At 45.6% G+C, this 22,501-nt stretch overlaps 1 protein-coding gene and 1 long non-coding RNA gene across 2 annotated transcripts in view; both read right to left on the bottom strand.

The window, feature by feature from the left end:
- Nucleotides 1-818, bottom strand: part of CPXM2 (carboxypeptidase X, M14 family member 2) — a 232,864-nt gene extending 232,046 nt beyond the window's left edge. Inside the window, exons 1-2 of the mRNA XM_016919556.3 lie at nt 708-818; nt 369-492 (exon numbers count right to left, since the gene is read on the bottom strand). The gene's annotated coding sequence lies outside the window, so the exon portion shown is untranslated. The remainder of the gene's footprint in view (nt 1-368; nt 493-707) is intronic.
- A 7,128-nt stretch (nt 819-7,946) lies between these two features.
- LOC107966864 (uncharacterized) lies at nt 7,947-22,164 on the bottom strand. The gene is made up of 3 exons (XR_001706901.3): nt 18,568-22,164; nt 10,863-11,156; nt 7,947-9,846 (listed from the first exon to the last, which is right to left on the bottom strand). It is a non-coding gene; the product is annotated as an uncharacterized LOC107966864 (long non-coding RNA).
- Between the last annotated feature and the right edge of the window lie 337 nt (nt 22,165-22,501).

Below are 22,501 nucleotides of genomic sequence, written 5' to 3' on the forward strand. Positions count from 1 at the left end.
ATCATGAGTGTGCCTTTTAAAAATTATCCTTTTAACAAGGACAACAGGGCAAAGCATTTGGATGTACAAGTTTGTGGGAAGTTGCAAAATGTATGGACACAAACATCAACAGCAACGGCAACAATAAAATCAGAACTCAATGCCTCAGGGGAGCCTCTGGTGCCTCAAATAAAACCCAGAAGGGATTTGCCAGCCGTGCAGGGCTTGGGTGAGCAGCACGAGGCAGATCCTCCAGGGACCAGCAGGCTGCAGAGAGGCCAAAAGTCCCCTTGGGCCCCGCAGGGAGATGCATTTCAGCCCCTGAAGTGCAGAGCAATGAGGTTAGGTCTGAAAAATAACAAACGAGGTCCTAAAAGCATCACTGCTACCTGTAAAGCTGAGCCAGGTATGTGCCAACTGGCTGGAGCCTGTTGCTGAGATGTTGCTGAGAGCCTGGTAGGCAGAAGCCCAGGGCTCAGGCTACGGTGGGGCTCTCTGGCGCCATGAAGCCACCTGCAAAGACAAACACAGTCCGTCTTGGGCCTAGAGGGACACCACTGTCCTGGTCCTCTTCCCAGATGGAGCAGACAGAACCCCTGCTGCCCCATGGAATAGAAGGGGGATCTGTGTAGTGGGTAGCTCTGAGAAGGTATTTGTATCTCCAGAGCTGAGGCTAAACAGGTCCTTTGTGGCATCCTAATTAAAGAGACCATCGTCATTGTGGTCACCTGCTTCTGCTTCCAGCCAGGATCATCCTGCAAAGCTCCACAGCTTGGGATAGGATGTCCTACGAGGTTAAAGTGTCCATGATGTTTGCAAAGGCCCTGGGCTGGGGTGTGAGGCTGAGCTGGGTTTGAGTCCCAACTCTCCCTTTTGCCTGCTGTGTGACCTCACAAGGGGTGTTTAACTCACCTGATGAGTTGTGGGATTACCTGAGAATATAGGAAACGTGGAAAAAGCATCTGATATAGAGCAGATTCATCCTAAATATCAGTACCCCCATTCCTTCTTGTAGAGCAGGAAACAGGTCTTCTGTAGGATCTACAAAGCACCAGATAAGATTTGGCCAATCTCTACAAGTCAAAAGTTCTACTTCCGGCTCAACACAAATTCACTTCTTCTCCGTGGGTCTTTAAAACAAAGGGTTCTGAACCTGGTATGAAATTCTAGCATTCAATCTTGCCATTTTCAGAACCTGGGAAAACTGACTTGCTTTTCTAAGAAATGCCTGCAAAGTTCCAGCAGAACGCTGGTCCCACTCTCTTTCCCTCTTGACTCTCCCTAGACAGATGCGTTACCATTGAGATGAGAATTTCTGGACGGTGCAAAGCAAATCTGAGGGTGGCTCCTCAGAGTTCTGTGTGGAATTTTCTATAACCTCCACTGCCCTCTGGACAACAGACAGAATCCCAACCACACTGCCAGCATTCTGCTTCCAAACAGGAGAAGCAACAGCACCTCTTCCCTTCATAAAGATGGCTGGCTCTTCTCAGGCATCCTAAAGCCGGAGTGTGGGCTCCACAGGGCGGGTGCTGGGCCTCAGCTGTCCAGAGAAGTCAGCCTCAGGTCAACGTGGGCTGCTTGGCCTGTTATTCCAAATGATGGAATTCTCTGGCCTTGAAAGCTCATCTCCTCCTTTCCACCAAATGATTAAAATGCTAAGTGAAAAACATTGCTGAGACTCAAAGGGAGCCGGGGCACAGCGTGTCCTTAAATAACTCCTCAGGCCGCAAGTCTAATCACTCTTTGTCCTGAACTTCTGGTAGCAGCATCAACTTCTCAAAGGGCCCAGGAGTGCAGTTTTTTTTTCCCCTACAAAGACCATACTTTTTCTGGAGGTCATTTCCCCCTTTGACAACTATTCCAAGAATGCAAAAAGAAGGAATATTTTCTTCCTAAAAATTATACTTCCAGACTTTGAGCTGTGACGATGCTCATGAAGGGTCAATAATATGCTGCTGCCGTGGAAATCACAAGCACAAAGGAGATGTCTTTAGCCAGCCCCAGAGGGTCCCTCTCAAGGGCTGTTCCAGGTGCATTTTAAATCATGCCAGCAATTGTAACCCACGCACCAGCAGGGTCTCCCTGCCTCCAAGGACCTGGCTAAGCTCTACATTGACCCTTCTTCTGTGGTCTCTACAAGCCCACGGTTACATTCATGTCCTCAAGGCTACCTCTGACCTTCAATTTAGCATTTATTCTCCCGCCTACCTTCTCACACACACACTCCCTGCTGCCCATCCAGCCAAGTCAGACCTGGACTATGCAGTTTCTGCAAACACACACGCGCGCACACACACACACACACACACACCACTCATGCATGTCATTTGTGTATTTATAGCTTTTTATGGAGTAATTGGAGACAGGGAGGAATTGTCAGGATATAGCACTGCCTGTTCACAAAAGCCTTACTTCCTTTGGGTACAGAGACTACATTTCCCAGCTTCCCTTGCAATTAGGTTTGGCCACGTGACTTGCATTCTAGCTAATGGAAGCGGGGCAGAAGTGAAGTGTCATGGTCTGTTCATATAATGGAATACACTTCAACAATAAATAGAAACAAACTACTGTCTCTCTCTCTGAGTGAACCTTAAAAACATGAGGCTAAGTGAAAGAAACCAGACACACAAGACCACAGATCGTATGACTCACTTTCAATGAAATGTCCAGAAGAGGAAAATCCACAGAGACAGAAGGTAAAGTAGCAGTTCCCTGGATATAGGAAGAGAGATGACAGGAAATGGGCATGAGGGATCTTACTGGGGATGAAAGCGCTCTAAAACTGTTTTATGGTGATGGTTACAGCACTTGGTAAAGTTACCGAAATCAGTGAACTGATATCTGAAATGGATAAACTTCATGATACGTAAAATGTACCTCAATAAAGTTGTTTTAAAAAAAGGAGTGAGAGAGCTATTCCCAGCCCCAATCTGGAGAAACCTTTTGCATGTTCTCTAGGCCCTTTCCTTCATGTTAACCAGACCATGATGGAGACCAGGAGGAGGGACCCTGGGTCCCAAGGGACTACATGGAGGTGAGCCTACCCCAGGCCTGTCCTGCAAGCACGAGGTGCGCGGCCTCGTGTTGAGCCAGTACTCGTTTGAATTTTGTTGTTAAAGCAGCTAGCTTCCACCTCCCAGGTGGCTCCCTGGCAACCACACATATTTCAGTGTGAATGGCATTTTGGTTCTTTGGCCACACCAGCCTTGGAATTGTCTTTCTTGGCTACCAGCTTTTTCATCTTCCCCACCTCTCACTGGGTCCTCTCTTCCTCTCCACTCTTTCACCCTCTGCCACATCCCTGCCTCTTGAATTGTGCCCAGGGATTCCAGATCCTTCTCTCTTATGCAAAGCATAGCTGTCAATAGATGACCAAGTATAAGGGCTTGTTTTCAGAGTAGTCTTGGGAGAGAGGGAAGAGGGGAGGTATTTGCCTTTGTGAGTGGTTGAGGGTGGGGGCTAAGCTTAGAACCGGGAGACTAAGCTTAGGTGGGAAGCTTACGGGACCAGGCTCTATCAGATTCTGCTGTGGGTGCTTGGGCAGTGCTGAGACCACTTAGCCCCCTGCAACAACTGGGGAAGGGAGGAGGGCAGGCAGACGTGGACCTGGGCACGCCAGGGACACAGACCTTTCGCCATCTCCAGCACTCAGGTTTTTCTGCTTCTCCAGAACTGAATTGGCACGTGGGTGGTCAGAGTCAAGAACATCTCTTTGAGTCATAACAGAGAAAAGGTATTGAGTATTAGCACGGGAGAGTTACTGAAACAAAGAAAGGCCTTAAAGTATTCATATTCTCAGTGACAAGCAACATAATTCAGCAGGCATCATTGAAACTGTCGGGGAGAAAACTCCTGGAAAGTTTCTATGGCATAAGCATCGACAATGGCAGCTGATTTTACAAGTCCCGTTGTTACTCACCGAAGATGTTTACAGTGGACTGCACATTTTCTTCATTCCTTGTGCTGTCACTCTCAAGCTCCTACAGAAGCCACTGCGGGCCCCACACAGCATGCGCCCCTCCATTCTCCCCAGCACTGCCTGAAAGCAGCCCTGACAAGCCTCACCTGCATTCACGAGGCTTCCTCCCAACTGCTTTCCTGCCTCCGCCTTTTCTTCCTCTAACACATGCTCCACAGCCACTGTGATCTTTTAAACTCACATTTATAGCCATGTCAATCTTCTGCTTCAAACCCTCTGAAGGCTGCCCATTCCCCTCAAGATAAAGCTCATCTCCCTTAGTGGGGCAGGGTCACCCTGCTCAGTTATTTGAGTTGTGCACTGCACAAGTGTAGGGGTGCTCTGAGACACATCTGTACTCCACGCCCATGAAAGTAACACAGAGAGAGACCTTCGAGGCCTTCAGGTCCCCAAATCTCTCTGGCCTAACGTGTCACCATCTTTGACAGACGCTTTCTATCCAGCCACTTAGAATTCCCAGTCCATGCGGCTCGGTCCCTTCTGCTTGGAACTCCTCGCCACTCCCTTCTTCCTCCAGGTGTTTCCCATTCACCCTTCTTCCTCCAGGTGTTTCCCATTCACCCTTCTTCCTCCAGGTGTTTCCCATTCACCCTTCTTCCTCCAGGTGTTTCCCATTCACCCTTCTTCCTCCAGGTGTTTCCCATTCACCCTTCTTCCTCCAGGTGTTTCCCATTCACCCTTCTTCCTCCAGGTGTTTCCCATTCACCCTTCTTCCTCCAGGTGTTTCCCATTCACCCTTCTTCCTCCAGGTGTTTCCCATTCACCCTTCACAGCTCAGTTCAGCATCACGTCCTCCAGGAGGCTGCCCCATCCCCTCGCCAATTCTCTCTGCTCCTCCTACACCCACCAGGTGGCTGTGGTTTCTCTAATACCCACATCAAAGCACAGGTCACTCTGTGCTCTGCCTACACCATGAGTTCCCGGAGGATAACTACATCTCGGGAGATGGGAGGTGAGATTTGGACTGTCCCTCATAGAGCAGGTGGGCCCAGAAGCAGAGGCACAGATGGCTACCCCTCAGCCAGAGGAAGGCCATGAGGGAAATGCTGCAGGAAGCCAGAGGGAAACTGAGGCCAGGATCAGGGCTCTGAGGCTGATAAACCTACAAACCAGGGTCACCATGGGAAAACTGAAGCAAAGATGGCAGGTAGTTGCTGAAAATATTCACTGACCCCTTCCCCAACCCGTCTCCATCCCTTTCCCCCACCACACTGCTCATCTCCAGCCAGGCCTTTTCTGGGCCACAGCCACCATCTCCTACTCACCCCAGGGCCAACGAGACACGTGCTAACTCAGCCTGGCACAAATGCCCTGGGAAGGGCCTGGGTGGCAAAGGGTTAAGATGGGCAGGCTCAATGCAAATGGCACCACTGGCCTGTGGGAATGGTGCAGGCCTAGGGTTTGATCCAGCTCATCATTATAATATACGATGTTAATGGGGCTCAAAGAACTAAGGTGAAGGGTGCCCTTTAATCCCCTTGAGGTTAGATGCAGATCCCCAGCTTGGCTGGAGACACAATATTCTCTGCTAGACCGTCGGGAGCTTGACCCATGGGCACTGGCAATGAACCTCTCAGAATCCTTGTTTACCTACAAGAGATAATAAAACCGCATAATCACGGAAATGAATACGCATAGTCACAGAGATCAACCAAGAGTGACTGAATCTTCCATTCTGCTGGAATGATTAAAATTCTCCAGATGGGTCTTTGCTGTAAGAGGTCAGATAATTGGATTCTCTCTAAAGGGAGAGCTCTTTCCTTCTGCATCCACAGAGCAAATACCTATTTGAGAGTTCAGGCCCGGGAGGCCCTGTGGGGTGGGCAATGACAACTTCGGAGCACGCTGGGGTGCGGGTCCGGGGATGGACACAGGAAGAACAGGCCAGGGCAGTGACATGACCTCACATCGAGGAAGCCAGGCTCTTGTTTGGTTTTGTTTTTAAATAAAACTGCTATGTTAAAAGCTTTTTGTTCTATACTGAGTTTCTAAATCTTGGGCTTCTTTTTTCTTTAAATGACAAACAGATCATGATGAAGGCATTTTGTTATGTATATTAAATGCAGACATATCCAGAGAAAACAAATAAAAGGCAGACATAACACAGGCTTATGCGTCTGTGCTCAGATGCTTGTGCATTCGCTCAGTTACTTAAATGAAGTCAGTTTCTATCATCTTGTATTACGCAGAAAGGGGAGTATTTTCGAAGCCCTTTCTCAATTAAAGGGGAATGGCTCTGTCCGATCTTTTCTCCGACATGGTATTACAACAGGGTCCTTTCCTCCCTGCCCCACTCCTTCTGTAGGAGTTGACTGCTTCTTCCCTCTTGGTATTTAATTACTCACCCATTGGAGGAAAAAAAGATTTGATATTTAAGTATGTCACAAAAAACCAGGCAAATATACTGCTGCAAGGGGTGTGGAATTAGAAATACCCAGGTCTAAGAGTCTCTGCCACTTACTATTGGGCAGGTGACTTCATCTTCTAGCCTCAATTTTGTCATCTATAAAATGGAGGAAACGGCTGGGCACAGTGGCTCACGCCTGTAATCCCAGCACTTTGGGAGACCAAGGCGAGCAGATCACCTGAGGTCTGAACTTCAAGACCAGCCTGGCCAACATGGTGAAACCCAATCTCTACTAAAAATACAAAAAAATTAGCCAGGCATGGTGGAGGGCGCCTGTAGTCCCAGCTACTTGGGAGGCTGAGGCAGGAGAATGGTGTGAAACCGGGAGGCAGAGCTTGCAGTGAGCCGAGATCAAGCCACTGCACTCGAGCCTGGGCGACAAGGCAAGACTCCGTCTCAAAAAAAAAAAACATTAGTCGGGCGAGCCTGTAGTCCCAGCTACTCAGGAGGCTAGGGCAGGAGAATCGCTTGAACCCAGGAGGCGGAGGTTGCAGTGAGCCGAGATGGTGCTACTGCACTCCAGCCTGGGCGACAGAGCAAGACTCCATCTCAAAATGAAATAAAATGGAGGAAAGAATGTGAGAATTAAGTGAAATAAGGCCTGCACAGGAATTTGAAGAGTGTCTGAATAAGCCTACATTATGATGTTTTATGAATTCTGTCTACTAAATGATCACTTATCCCAGAGGACTCAGTTCCTCGGGTTGGAAGGGATCTTGGGATAGTCTATTTACAGAAGAAACTGATCTTGGGAGGGGCAGGATGGCTCACTAGAGCCAGACAGCAGGGAGGTGGCAGCTAATTCTTACTGAGCACCTACATTTGGCATTCTGCCTCCACCTAGGTCCCCCACACAGCCTGTGTCCCCAGAGACACAAGCCTGCTCACAAGGGCTGCTCAGTGCACAAATGAACGGATGACTGGATGACGGCCCTCCAGTCTCTCCCTCCCCACATGCCCACCCCCAATTTCTCTCCGCTCAAGCCTCAGCTTGAGGGGTTGAGGTTGGAGAGAAGGAGGGCAGCTCTAAGGGCTGTGGCTTGGGGACAGTCTGAGCCCCAAACCCACACCTGGCCCTGGACAAGGAGAGGGCCCACTGAAGTGGAAACTGGGGGGAAGGAAGGGAAGAAGGTCCAGCATTCTCCCCACAGAGGGGCTTTGGGTGATCACCTCCTCTGGTTGCCCCCCAGGATTCTGTGTGAGCCACCTGGGCTCTGAGGGGAGCCCAGACACCCCTTCCTCCAGTGCAGGCCTAAGTAGGGGCACCAAGACTCCTCTGCTGCATGGGTTAAGACCCCTGACAGCCAAAGCCAACCCCAGGAACCAAGTCAAGGCTCCAAGCAAAGGGCCCCATCTGCCGTCAAGCCTTTCTCCAAGGGCTGGGTGCCCACAGAGCCCCCCTCAGCAGGAAGCAGGGAGGCCCCGCCCACCCTTCCCAGCTGGTTCTTTGCCCTGGGGAAGATGGATTAGGAGAGATGCTTTCAAAGGCACGGAATTTTTTTTTTCTTCTCTCTCTCTTTTTAATGAAGCAAACCAGATAGACAGGAGAAAACTCAAAAAGAAATGTTTTAAGAATAATGACCTTTTGTTGTTATTGTTTAAAAAAAATCATGCTCATTAGAAACAAATTCAATGATAAATACCAGAGACTAGGAAGGGTGTGTCAGTGGGCAGAAGGACAGAGAGGTTGGTTAATGGATACAAACACACAGTAAGACAGAAAGAATAAGGTTCAATAGCAGAGTAGGGTGACTAGTTAGCAACAATGTAGGGTGTATTTCAAAATAGCTACAAGAAAGGTCTTGAAATATCCCCAGAATACAGAAACAAATACTTGAGGTGATGGATACCCCAAATACCCTGACTTGGTCACTCCACATTCCATGCACCTAACAAAATATTACATGTATTAAGCCGTTCTCACATTGCTATAAGGAAATACCTGAGATGGGGTAATTTTTAAGGAAAAGAGCTTTAATTGGCTGACAGTTCTGCAGGCTGTACAGGAAGCATGGCAGCATCTGCTTCTGGGGAGGCCTCAGGGAGCTTCTAGTCATGGCAGAAGGTGAATGAGAGCCGGCGTCTTATGTGACAGGAGCAGGACCAAGAGCAAGGGGGAAGTGCCACATGCTTTTGAATAACCAGCTCTCATGAGAACTCACTCACTATAATGAGGGCAGTACGCGGGGGAAATCCACCCCAATAATCAAATCACTTCCACCAAGACCCACCTCCAACACCGGGGATTACAATAGATTTGGGCGAGGACACAGATCCAAACCATATCATTATATGTACCCCACAAATATGTATGAATATTACGCATCAATGAAAAAAACAAATTCAAGCAATATAAAAAGGACCAAATGATCCCTTCAAAGTCAAGGGGAGAAAAGGGTAGACAAAGAGTGATTATTCAAGGTTATTGGATTTTGATATGACTGCATGTTTCCAGTTTTACTTCCTGCTCTGAAAGATGAGGGAAGTGCCAGCGTTCCCTCACCTCCTTTTCCGATTTGGTGATGACATCATGATTTACACCGGCCACGTTTATAAGAGTTACTCTGTTTTATAACACAATTTCACTAGTTGCTGGGGTCTTAATTCCAAAATAGAATGGATTCTGTGTTCACCGTCATTCGTTTTCAGCACAGTTCCTTGTTCCTAAGATCTACAGTTTGATTCCTCAGTGTTCTGTCAAAAATGGCTTTTAGGAACTGTCCGCCCTGAGTGCCCACACGTGTAAAGCCATCTGTGTGTGGTCTTTATATGTGCCAGGGTCTGCTGATCCACATTTCCTTTCCCCCTAACTGTAGATTGTGGCCACCATCCTCGGGTGCTGAATGCTGTGGGGGAATTTGTGCTTTGGTTTCCTTTGGCTTTTTGGTTGATAGGATTCTGCCTTTGTCACTGTGTTCAGAAGCTAACCATAGTTATGCTTCAGCATGGGTCACTCTGTCTATGTTTCTCTTTCTGGGATACAACGTGCTCAGTTGAATTGGAAGTCCATGTCCTCCTTCTGAAAAGTCAGCTTCCCATGGTTCCTTGAATGCCTTTTCAGTTTCATCCATTCTGTTCTCTTCTTGGAAAAACCAGTTGCCCTTTGCCTGCCATTTACATCTTCTTTACAATCAATCTTGCATGTTTTTTGTGCCAGTTTGTTTTGCATAATTTTGTCAAACTTGTGCTTTCAGGGTTGTGTGGCTTTGAACGTGGTTCCCGTCACTGTAATGTTTTATCTTTTTCTTCCATTTGTTTCCTCAACTTGCCTTTCATCTCTCTGTTGTCACAGAATCTCTGCTTGAAACTTACAGAGTTCAGTTGAGCTCAGTTTGTTGGTCCGTTGCGTCTGCAGTTTCTTTTGGGATATAAGGAACTCATTTGATCTTTCCTTTTCCTTCTTTGAGCCCTCCCTCTTGGAAGTGTGTTATTCATCTCACTCTTTCTTACATCCCTTTCCTGCTTTGCTTTTTTCTTGCTGTTGTTAAAGAAAATGTGTTCAATAATACTTGTTAAAGCGTGGTAAGGAAGACTTTATTCAGGGCCATTGACATAGTTATAGGGTACCACTGCAATGGGGTCTTAGAGTTGGGGAGAGAGATTGCGTAGAATTTATGCAATTATATAGGAATTTATAGCCATGAAGAGTGTGGGGGTCAGTGGATAGAAAATTACTAAGAAGAAGGCCGGGCACGATGGCTCATACCTGTAATCCTAGCACTCTGAGAGGCCGAGGCAGGCAGATTGCCCTGAGCTCAGGAGTTCAAGACCAGCCTGGGCAACATGGCAAAACCCAGTCTCTACTAAAAATATAAAAAATTAGCTGGGCACCGGCTGGGCACAGTGGCTCATGCCTGTAATCCTAGCACTTTGGGAGGCCGAGGTGGGCAGATCACAAAGTCAGGAGTTCAAGACCAGCCTGGCCAACGTGGTCTAGAGACTATTTTTAGTCTCTACTAAAAATACAAAAAATTAGATGGGCGTGGTGGCGAGCACCTGTAATCCCAGCTACTCGGCAGGCTGAGGCAGGAGAATTGCTTGAACCCAAGAGGCAGAAGTTGCATTGAGCTGAGATTGCGCCATTGCACTCCAGCTTTGGCGGCAGAGCAAGACTCCGTCTTGAGGAAAAAAAAAAAATTAGCTGGGTATGGCAACACACACCTATGGTCCCAGCCACTTGGGAGGCTGAGGCACAAGAATCGCTTGAACTCAGGAGGCAGAAGTTGCAGTGAGCCAAGATCGTGCCACTGCACTCCAGCCTGGGTGACAGAGGGAGGCTCTGTCTCAAAAAAATAATAAAAAAATAAAAATAAAAAAATTACTGAGAGGAAACATAAGAGTTAAGGGAGATTCTGGCTGAACTGACCTAACAGAATTCTTGCTGAAGACAGGCTAGGGTAATCAGACATCACCTGGGGGATGATGGCAACTGAGCAACCTGATCAGATATTGAGGATGGGGGTCGGGGGGCGGGTTCTTGCTAAACTGACTTACCAATGTTCTTTGCTGAAACTGGATTTCACAAGGAAGTGCACAGACGGGCCGAGGGGAAGATTTAGAAGCCTGACTAAAGTTTGGTCAAGCGAAGAATCTTTTGTTAGTCCCCACCTCCCTTGTTCAAGGGAAAAAAGAGGCATTCTTCTTTCTTTTGAACAATATAAACTCATTTTCTTATTCAGTTGCCTATTGTTCATGAAGGACCGCTGAATCAGCTGCTGGGAGTTGGTAGCAGAGGAGATCTCCTGGATGGTGTGAGCCATCAGCCCTTTAATGAGGATAGTTTCATTTCTATAAAAATAAAAGAAAAATAAATGTTAATAGTAAGAACAAACCATAAACTCGCTTTCTGAGTCCATAGGGCAGCCAGTAAAGATTTCTAGATGCTGGCCCTGAAGTATCTTCAGCTGTAGCAAGGCACCGGGAGGGCAGTAGCAATCTAACGGATTTTCCAGGTTTGCAGTTTGGATGTCATGAAGGTTGTCCATACGTAAGCTGTTGTGGTTGGTGGTTCCTCCGAAGTTTAATAGAAAGTTGCTCAGCTTTAGCTTACAGGGCATTAGGAAAACAGCAGTGATCCCAAGCCAGAAAGATGAGAGAAAATTGGAAACATTAGTTTGGAAAGTCATAGCCGGATATTGGGCGAAACTGAGAGAACTCAGGATCCAGTCCAATCTACATGTGGATAATAAAACCTCAAAGTAAATGAACAGGGCTAGAATCAAATATTAGGTACACTATAGTTTTCTTCTGAAACAATTTTTCTCCCTATAGTCACCCCCATTTTTACCAAAGATAATCAAAGAAAGACTAATTCATTTGCAAAACAATAAGTTTAAGTCTATTATTTACACAAATGCAGCAAGAATAGTGACTGAACACTTAGGCTCTTGTTCAGTCTGCTTTGCTAGAACTTTTGGTAAGGAATCTCAGATTAGACTTCTGAAAGCCTCTTTAGGATATGAAGCCAAACCAATGACCTACCATCATGCTTCATCTGTTACGTTTAGATTTGAGTGAATTCCTCTCTTCTTGAGGTCCCTGAATATCCTGAGGTTTCTGTGCCTGCCAAGAAGGGATATTCCTTATTTGCCTGTAAGGCTGGAACCCTCAAGCCAGTTTTATTAAGATGGGGGTGGCTTATTGGCTCCATAAAGTCAACCTTAGTTCCTTAAAGCTGTCTGGTCATATCTGAAAATATGGCATTCCAGTCAAAGCCTTGTAATATATCCAGTGCTTCCAATTGTGTCCTGTTATAAGGAGGACAGATCCTTATTTAACTTATGCAAATAACTATATTTCCATAAACATAAGAATACTTACAAATAGTTTCTGAATTCCGGATGGATCAAGGAGGGAGAAACCCCATTTTTGTTCACAAAAGTATACTTTATCAAACCGTTGCAATCTACAGATAGCTTTTTTTAAAAAAGTTTGCTTAAATCTGGACAACAAAACAATTAAAGCAAGCAATGTTTTAAATAAAAAGTCATTAAAAAGTATCTTCATCAGTTTATTCAGTCCCATGTAATTACTTTGTGTTCTGCTTGATATTGAAATGGTTGTTTCATGAACCCATGAGTTTCTTCACCAGAGTTCTGGAAATTCTTAGTCAGACCAATGGTATGATCTTAAAGTTTTGAGAAACCTGTGTTCTAGAGTACTTGTCAGAGTCTTTTCCATGAAACTCCTTGAAAAAGAAATTTTGGACTGTAGCTGATTGCAAATAATTTCAGAGAAGAATAAAAACAATAACTGTGAGGCCAGGCACGGTGGCTCATGCCTGTAATCCCAGCACTTTGGGTGGCCAAGGCGGGCGGATCACCTGAGATTGGGAGTTCAAGATCAGCCTGACCAACATGGAAAAACCGTGTCTCTACTAAAAATACATAATTAGCCAGGCATGGTGGTGCATGCCTGTAATCCCAGCTACTTGGGAGGCTGAGGCAGGAGAATCACTTGAACATGGTAGGGGGAGGTTGTGGTAAGCCGAGATTGTGCCATTGCACTCCAGCCTGGGCAAGAAGAGCAAAACTCCACCTCAAAAAAAACAACCAAAAAAAACAACTGTGGATGACAAAGACTTAGAATGGCCGTGGTTAAAAATAGCATGAAAGTTCCTTATTATTATTATTATAATGATGCAACTCACAAAGAAATTTGGTTCTTTCAGTGGAATACAACAATTTAACATAGCCAAAATTATGACTGGTAGAATATGAGATTTCTAGACATCTCACACAATTTTTAAAACTTTCATATTGATAACATACCCATAGGCCAGGCAGAGTGGCTCATGCCTATAATCCCAGACCTTTTGGAGACTGAGGCAGGAGGATCACTTGAGGCCAAGAGCTCAAGACCAGCCTGGGCAACATAGTGAGACCCTGTGTCTACAAAAAATAAAAATAAAAAAAAATAGCCAGTCATGGTGGTGCACACCTGCAGTCCTAGCTACTCAGAAGGCTGACGAGGGAGGATCCCTTGAGCCCAGGCATCTGAGGTTACAGTGAGCAATGATCACATCCCTGCACTCCAGCCCAGGTGACAACAGAGCAAGACTATGTCTCTTAAAAATTACTTAAAGAAAGTTTTGAATCACTTATCTGACAATGCTTCCCATATAACTTAACATCAAATAAGTCTAGTTAGTTTAGCCTCTCTCTTTTACAAAATCAGAGACACATCTTTTGAGCTTTTCCAGGAGCCCAATTTAAAAAATCCCAATGTTAATTCAAGGCCAAAAAGACTTAATTTAGAATTTGATAATGGCAAATTTTTTTCAGTGTCAAAAAGTTTAAAATGCTTCATCAAAATAGGATCACAGGTCACTTTGAAGTAAGAGTCACTCATTTAAACAGAGTAATAATTAAAAGACTTCAAGAGGTAAATACAGAAGTTTACATAGTTATCAATAAAACCTTAACTCTTAATATTGAGAAAATGCACTTATCTTAAGTAATCAAATACTTAATAAAAGACAATAATGAAACACAAGAAAATATCTTAATAAAACACAAAATATTTGTTTACTTAAAAGATAAGGGAAAACCCTTCATATTCTCAAACCATTACTCTGAGAAAATCCTGTCATTTTAACAGAGAAGACCAAAATCTACTTTTGTGTCAATGTAGTGCTGAAACTTATTTTAATAAACCTTATAAATGAATCTATTCAATCTTAGTTAACTTTGACCATACAAGATAAAATTTTCACAATGCTTTTATAACCTTTTTTTTACTTCTATTACTGATACTCATTAAGCAATTAAGCAATTCATTTTTACTGTGCATTCTACTCTAAGGTTGTATTTATAGTTTTATGTCCTTAAACATCCAGCAGAGACAACACAGACCTCTCTGACCAGAGAACCAGGCAAAAATTTATGTCTGTATGATATTCAGTGCTGACAATTCTGAAGACAGTCCTATCTTTATTTGATCAGTAATTTTTAAACTAGCTTTTGTTTAACAAGGATTATTCCAGAGCACATGAACTTAAAAAAAAAATTGAGTCAGTTTCTAATTTTCTGAGAATTCTATGAAAACTTAATTTGTTTGAGCATTCATTTATCCCTAAGCCAATTTTAGCATATTGGTTGGGTAATGCCATTGGAGGTAGAAAAAGATCACGTATATATAACATATAAACATAGATCATACATGTACACATCCAGAAACATACAAAGAGATGCAACTAGATCTTATGGCTTTCCATTTTTAAAAAATTTTAGTAATGAGGTAGTAAAACAGAGTCATACAAACTCACTGGTTTATCTTCACTTTATATTTTTATCCAGATTGTGTTTCTGATGAAAATAAGACAAGTTGAATTTACCTACTCAACAAGGGTTAAGGCTTTTTACCAATATTTGTGGAGAAGATTTTAAGATTTTTTCATTTGCCCAATTTCCAAATAGTCCTTTCTTTTTCTCTTTTCAGCCTCAGGTGCTTGCTTTTGAGGGGCCTTGTGTCCCTTATGAGCCCCTGGAGGGTAGAGAGGCTAAAATTCAATTGATTCAGGGGCAGGAGTGGGAAAGGAAAGGATCTGGCAAAGGTAACCAGAGTTGGCAGAGCATCTAGTCAGCAGGGGTTCAAAGAAAGGAGCTTCCGGTGACAGAATCATTCCAGTGGGAGAAGCAGGATCCAGTAGAGAGAACAGAAAGAATAAACAGAATGGGGAGGCCTCACAGAGAGTCAGGAAGAAAGACTTCCAGCCCAGGGAGTCAGGGAATAATTCCAACTCAGAGCAAGGAGCCAGGAAAAAGACGTCCCAGCTAAGGAAGTACCCTTCAAAAGAAGCCTGGGACTCTAACCCAGCTTCACAGAGTATACTCATACCTTAAGTATCAAAATCTGTCTTTACCAACTTGCCCATTTCACCACATTAGGACACACAGAGTGTACCTTCCAAGGACATTTGTCCAGAGCAATTGTTCAGGAGTCTGACTCATCAACTGATCCTCTACTGTATTGAATAATTTCACTGTAACAATTATGGGGCCATGTTTGGTCTCTGACTTTCATTCTCTTCAAATGTCGAATGGGCTTTGACTGTGGTTTACAGTCAAGAGGGATACACTAAAAGATTACCATTCATGCAGGGATTTAAGACCATTTCCTAAAGGGAACTTGAAGCAGTTGACAACTTGGTGGGGGTCTTTCTCTTGAGTTGATAACTCTCTTCATGGGGTAACCTCCACACTTCTGCCTAGGAGAGTCACACATTTGAAGACAGAGCAGAAAAGGGGCTGACATCTCATTTTAGGAAAACCTGCACCTAATCCTGTATTTCAGTGTGCCTCTCCTCTCTTGCCTGCGCCCTGAGACCAAGGTCCCTCTCCTCAGTCTCTCTGGAAAGCAGACCTCCAGTCTTCTGCAGGATAGCAGAAGAGTCAGGTGCCCATTCCTCAAAGGGAAGCAGGGAATCTTGAGGTCTACTTCCTCCACAGACTTTGTATTCCAGATTCCACAGTCCTCCTGCTTTCACCCCCACTGGTCGCCACACTAGGGATCCTGCCGACTTTCTCTTGTCAGTTAATCATTTACTCTCTTGCTATGGTCTGAATGTATGTGTTCCTGCAAATTCATATGTTGGAACCTAATACCCAGTGTGATAGTACTAAGAGTTGGGGCCTTTAGGAGGTGATTAGGTCACAAAGGCTCCACTCTCCTGAAAAGAATTAGTGCCCTCATGAAAGAGATCTGAGTGCCCCATGAAAGAGATCTGAGCAAGCCTGCTTGCCCATTTCACCATGTTAGGACACATAGAGTGTGCCATCTACGTGGAACAGGCCCTCCTCAGCCACTGAATCTGCTGGTGCCTTTATCTTGGACTTCCCAGCCTCCAGAACTATGAACAATAAATTTGTATTGTTTATAAATTACTCAGTCTAATGTATGTTGTTATGGCAGCTGAACAGACTAAGACACTCATTCATCCACTGTCCAGTTCCCAAAACATCCTGTTGTTATTCCACTCACTTTCTATTTGTCCTTAAGAGTTTGTGCTCCCTTTAATCCCTTTACTGTCTTTTTGGTGGGATTTGGGGTGGGGGTAGAAGGAAATTCACGTGTTCGGTCTGCCATATTTAACTGAATGTCACTTCTATCTGGTTTTCAAGGTGTACACTTTAATCAGAGTCTACCACACTAGTCCTACCCTCACTGAACTTCAAAATCCTGCTGTATTCAAGGCCCAAATGAAATATCATCCCTATCTGAACAAGCCCCTCTGAACAACCCCCAATACCCTCTAATGTATAATTTTACAATATCAGGACCCCATCCACACAGACAGGACCCTTAGAGGGCCTGGGCAAGTGTACAAATGGACACCCACATACCATATGTCTAAATATTCAAAAGTTATAAATCAAGCAAACAAGCTGTTAAATACATTCCCTCCTCCTACAATGATAATTATACTTTCATAACAACCTGGAAACTTAAGTTCAAATTTAGAATTATCGGACTGCTTGGAGTTTTGCACTGAAACAGGCAGTGCAGCAACAGTTGGCCCCTAGCCTGTCTCTTTTTTTCATACTGGCCCACCCTGGACCAGTTGTGAACACCTATATTCACTCTGTAGACCCTTATATGAAACTCTTCTCCCCATCCCCACAAATATCCCCCCTTGGCCCAACTTTGGGCCTAGACATACTCATCCAATTGTGTGGCCCACCTGAGGAAGAGGAACCCAGGAAGAAAGCCAGCACAGGCCCTGGAAGTGCCTTGGAGCTTGTAATGGTTAATTTTAATGTATCACTTTGGCTGGCCACAGGCTGCCCAGATATTTGGTTAAACATTATTCTGGGTGGGTCTATCAGGGTGTTTCTGGATGAGATAAACATTTGAATCAGTAAACTAAGTAGACTGCCCTCCCCAGTGTGAGTGGGCTGCATTCAATCCATTGAAGGCCTGAACAGAACAAACGGCCAAGTAAGGGAGAATTCTCTCTCCTCTGTCTGACTGCCTTCTAGCTGGGAAGTTGGTCTTCTCCCACCTATGGATTTAGACTTGGACTTGGATGGAATGTACACCACTGGATCTTCTCATTCTCAGACCTTCAGACTCAAACTGGAACTATACCACTGGATCTCCTGGGTCTCCACTTTGCCAACTGAAGATCTTAGGATATCTCAACCTCTATAACTAGGTGAGCCACTTCCCCTAAAATAAAGTACTTATAATAAATGCTTCTTATATAATATATATACATTTAAATATGTGGGTGTGTAACCTATTGGTTCTGTTTCTCTGGAGAACTCAGACTAACACAGGGCCATTTGGATGGGGCTTTCCAATGTTCCAGGAATTGGAGCATTGTCTAGAAGGCAGAGGTGTAGGAGACCAGAAAATGCTACTCCAAAGTATGCCTCTTTGGCTTAAGACTTATTTTGAGCTTATTATTTTGAGAAGCTACAGACACAAAAGATGCTCTGAAAACAAAGTGGCAGCTACCTTTGTGTAAGGGAAATTTATATCTATAAAAGGTGACATCTCCATCTGTAAGAGTGTCTCCCTCTCTGTACCAGGACTCAAATCACTAAAGACTCTTATTAATGGAGAAGGCGCTGACTCAGATCTGCAAATACAAACATTACTCTTTGTTTACTGTGCTTTTTCTTCCCATAACCAGCCTTCCCCATGCCCTTGTTTCTTAGTTTCCATAGACAATAGTTTTTAAGCCTGAATTCCAAGCCACCTCTTTGAGATTTATTCATTTTTCTGAGTACCTCCCATCCATGCATGAGGGTATACTTGTTATTAAACTTCTGTTTTTCTCTTGTTAATCTGTCTTTTGTTACAGGGGTCTGTCCCAACTAAAAACTATGAAAAGTAGAGAGAAATTATTTTCCTCCCCTACACAGGCATGAGCTCCAAGTTGGCATGTCAACTTGGCTTTTGGACTCTAACCCTAGGAAAAGGGCATGACCAGAGAAAGGTCAGACGGGGTGTGACACAGAAGTGTCAGAGGGGGCCAGACTTGTTGTCTAGGAGACTTTCTGATCTCACTCATGTCTGGAACAAAGGAGAGAAGAGTCTTCCCCATCCCAAGCCTAGCTCAAAGAAATAAACATTCACAAAAATTTCGTAGCTTCCAATCTTATAGCATCATCCAAATCCCTCCCAATTTGTACCCACCTCCCATCAACATAATAACCCACCTCTTCCAGGGAACATAGCCAAGGAGGTTTACCTTTTAAGGGCTTTGTCTTCTGTTACGATCTGCCATGGTCTACAGCATAACCAGTTAAATCTTGATCTCTTTCTGTCCAGCTTCTTCTGTCTTCCTGACGCCTAGTGTCCATATGTCAAAATATATTGATATATATTTTAGAAATGGAGACAATCAGCCGTGAAAACAGTAGTTCCCAGCCTTTAGGGTTTCAGAAACCAATACTTTTAATTTGAATTCACAGGCCATGATTCCATTAAAGAAAGCCAGCTGAACACAAAAATATAGGAACAGCATAATCTCTGTGTAAAGGATACTCCAAATTAAATAAGCTTGGCTTTATAAAAAAAAAACTCACTACATTTTCTTTATTTTTCACATTTAGTCTTAGACCAGGGAAACCTTGATTCTTTTCTCATTTTTTCCACAAAGACCAATATTTGGAAATTACTTCTTTAAAGCTCATAACGGGAAAAATTTTAAAGCCGTTATGTTAACACGGAAGTACGCCAGTGTCCAGATTCCTGGGATGGGCAGGGAGTACAGAGAGAAGAAGACGTCTGCCCTCCAGCAGGGCTTACTCCAATTCTATTCTTTTTCCATGGCTCAGGCTGGACCTTGACATTGACAGGCGCAGCTCCTAAATCTTCCTTTGTTTTCAAATTCATTTCTCCCAGGTCGTCTGGACTGTAAGCTCCTCTACAGTGACAAGTATTTTGCTTCATTTTTGTGTCTTCTTCTCATCTCCAAAGCCAGGACTAGGGTGAGCTTATCTCTCACCGTTCCCCCAACAAAAGCCCTCTCTCCAGGTGCTGCCTCTGCTGCCCTCACCTGTGCTGTGCCCATCCAGCCTCCCCGTACTTGCTCATGCCCTCTCCCCCAGAAATGCCCTCTGCCTTCCCAGATGCTGTGGAGCCCAGCCCAGGGCCCCTCTCCAGGAAGCCCACTGGAACCTCCCTGTCTTCTGAGTGCCTGTGACCCTCTTAGCAACACTGGGTTCTCAGCAACCTCCAACCTCCAGGCGTTCTCAAATCTATCACAGGTGTGTCCATTGGACTGGAGCTCCACCTGCATCACACACTGTCATGGATGTGTCAGGAGTTGGCATCTTACCATCCTCTGCCCCAGGAGCAGTATGGGGGCTTTTTGCTAAAAGCCAGTACACTGAAGCTTCAGCCTAGATTGTAGCCCAGCGTTCTGCTCACAGTTGGGGGAACCAGACGGGGGCTGCCCGGCTGTCCTGCCTTACCCTGCGGGGAGAGCGCTTGGTTATTTCCATCCAAGCCCCTCCCTGGTGCGTTTGTTCTGCAAACTCTCTGGTCACACTCCAAGCCACTGCCTTTGCTGCACTGTCTGTAAACATGACAGTCTCGGGGCTATATTAAGATTTTATGAGTCTGTAAAACAGATTAAGAGATTCAGTGTGAAATTCTTCTCCTTTTTAAAAGCTCTTCTTTCCCTTCAGATCCCATCAGCTGCACCAGCCCTGGCCCCATTGGCTTCCCATCCTGCCTGGGGACTGCTCTGAGATTTCAAAGTTAAAGTGAATGCTGCTTTTTCAAAACATATGGGCACCAGCTTCCTTCCCTTCTCATCCAGTGTTACTATTCGACTAGGTGATGGATCCCATTTTTCTTGACACTTAGGCATGGAAGGGGCTTTCTAAATGGTGTCTTTCCCTTCTCTAAACAAGCATGGCTCAAAATATAAGCTACTCAAGTGAGAATGTGAGAGGATGAACAATTGGCCTGGTTTTCCTGGGACTTTCAGCACTAGAAGTCCCATGTCCAGAAACCCCACGGCGCTGGGCAAAGTGGGAGAGTTGTTTGCCCTAGCATGAAGGCTTCTTGCAGAATCACCAAATGTTAGAACCAGGGGAATTGTCTGAACACTGGGAGAGAAGACTTTCAAATGATTTAGAGCCTCAGACCACTGTTTCAAATAAAAACTTATCTGAGAAGCAATAAGCAAACAGACGCGACAGGAAATCCTCTGGTGGACAGAGGTGGGGAGCCTGCAGGGAGAGTAAGGCTCTGACCTGGACGCTGGGCTTCTCTGATGTCATCCAACCATCACCCAACCCCCAAGAAGACAGGGGGCTCCCACTCACCTCAAATCAAAGCCCTGGGAGGAGCTTTGCAGTGACTTTGGTTAATGATATCAGATTAAAAACTGCAGCCCCAAGGGGAAGTATGACTTTAGGGGCCAAACTAGACCTCCTCTTCCTTAATTTCCAAAAGAGACAGCTAGACATGCCCTCTGGCAGCACCTCCTTCCTCCCCACATACATTTGCTAATTTTGGAAAAAAGTCTCATGAACCCCAAACCCAATCTTAGAGATACTGCCACATAAAACCCCCACACGCATGCATGCATGCACCCACACAGTCGCCTCCCTGGGGGCCTTGCACACCCTGACTGAGAGGGCAGCCAGCCCTGCTTCTGTCAGGGAAGATGGAGAGAGGGACAAGGAGGGGAAAAGGAAAAGGGAGAATCAGGCAGACAGAAGTAGGGCAGAAGCTGGGTTCAGAGCCCTGGCCATGCTATCACCAGCTTATAGCCGAGAAACAGACAGGCAGAGTGAGGGTACGAGGCTGGGGTCAGAGGTTTTGAAGCCAGACTCATGCCTGGCCTCCTGACTCAAGGCTGTTTCTGCCACCCAGACAGAATCATACCTAGCTGGGCCATGGCTATTTAAGGGAGGCCAGCCACCCACTAATCACAGATTCTGACCTTCATGGCTTAGTCTGACCTTCACAGCTTAGTATGAAAAAAATGCAGGGAATGGGGGCGTTTGAGGAGTCCATGCCGGGACCTCCAAACACTGCATCTCTGAGATCAATATAGACCTTCTGGAAAGGCCCTGGTTATTTACAAGCTTCTGCTCACACCTAGTGCCCAATTCGTCACATTCTCACTAAACACAACCTCAGCACCATGGGGGGACAGGGAAGGGTCTGTTCTCCCTGCACATAGAAGCGGCCAGGCACCCAGCTTACCCTGAATCTGGAAACTTCTGCACTCAGAATCCTGGATTCCATTCCCCAGTCAACTGCAGGTCCCAGGTAAGGAAACCCATTCCAATTCTCTGAGTTTGGGAAGAAAGGGCAGGCCCACTCATCGGTGATGCTGGAGCTCCAGCTGAAGAACCCACCAGCCCTGGAGGAGGGGGGCCTGGGCTGGGCGGACTCTCTGGCAAGAGCAGGTTTCCATGGAGACATGAATCCAGGGCTGGAAGGACCTTCTCAGTTTGCTCTGAGCCACTGCCTGGCTCACACCCTACGTGAGGCTCCTGCCCTCATCTCCCCCTGGCATATTCTCCCCACACTGGACTGGCAGATGATGGCTCACTGTGCAAAGCACTTAGTGACAGGATCCTTTTATTCCTCACTCTAACCAACCCAATGGGCACGAACTCCATCAAAGGATGAAGCAGAGTCCCAGAAGATCAAGTGTTCGCCCAAGTCTCAGAGTTTGCGAAGAAAGGGCAGGCCCACTCATTGGTGATGCTGGAGCTCTGGGCGAAGAACCAAAAGTCACCCAGTGAGTTCACGGGGACACACAGCTCCACCTCCAGCAGAGGTTCCTACTCCCCCAGCTGGGACAGCCACTGCAGCACCGCTCTGCTCTCTCGCCTCCCCAGCGGCAGACACCCCAGCCTGTGCCACGGCCACTGCTCAGGGTGAGCCACATGCCCCCTGGGCACCCTCCGCTGGCATATGTCAGATGTTGCTCTCACAGACTTTATTTTATCACTACAACAAGCCTGTAAAACAAGTCTGAGCCTATCCCCCTTCTGTTTGTAGATGGGGAAGGAGGTTTGATTTGCCCAAGGACCACCAGGGAATCACTGCATGGGCTGACCCCAGCTGCAGCCCTCCTGCATGGCTGCCTGTCACTCCAGCTAAGCAGAGGAGCTGCCGTTATCAGCACCCTTTCCCTTTCTAATCTGAAG

This window comes from Pan troglodytes, chromosome 8, assembly GCF_028858775.2.
Source record: "Pan troglodytes isolate AG18354 chromosome 8, NHGRI_mPanTro3-v2.0_pri, whole genome shotgun sequence".
Taxonomy (NCBI): Eukaryota; Metazoa; Chordata; class Mammalia; order Primates; family Hominidae; genus Pan; species Pan troglodytes.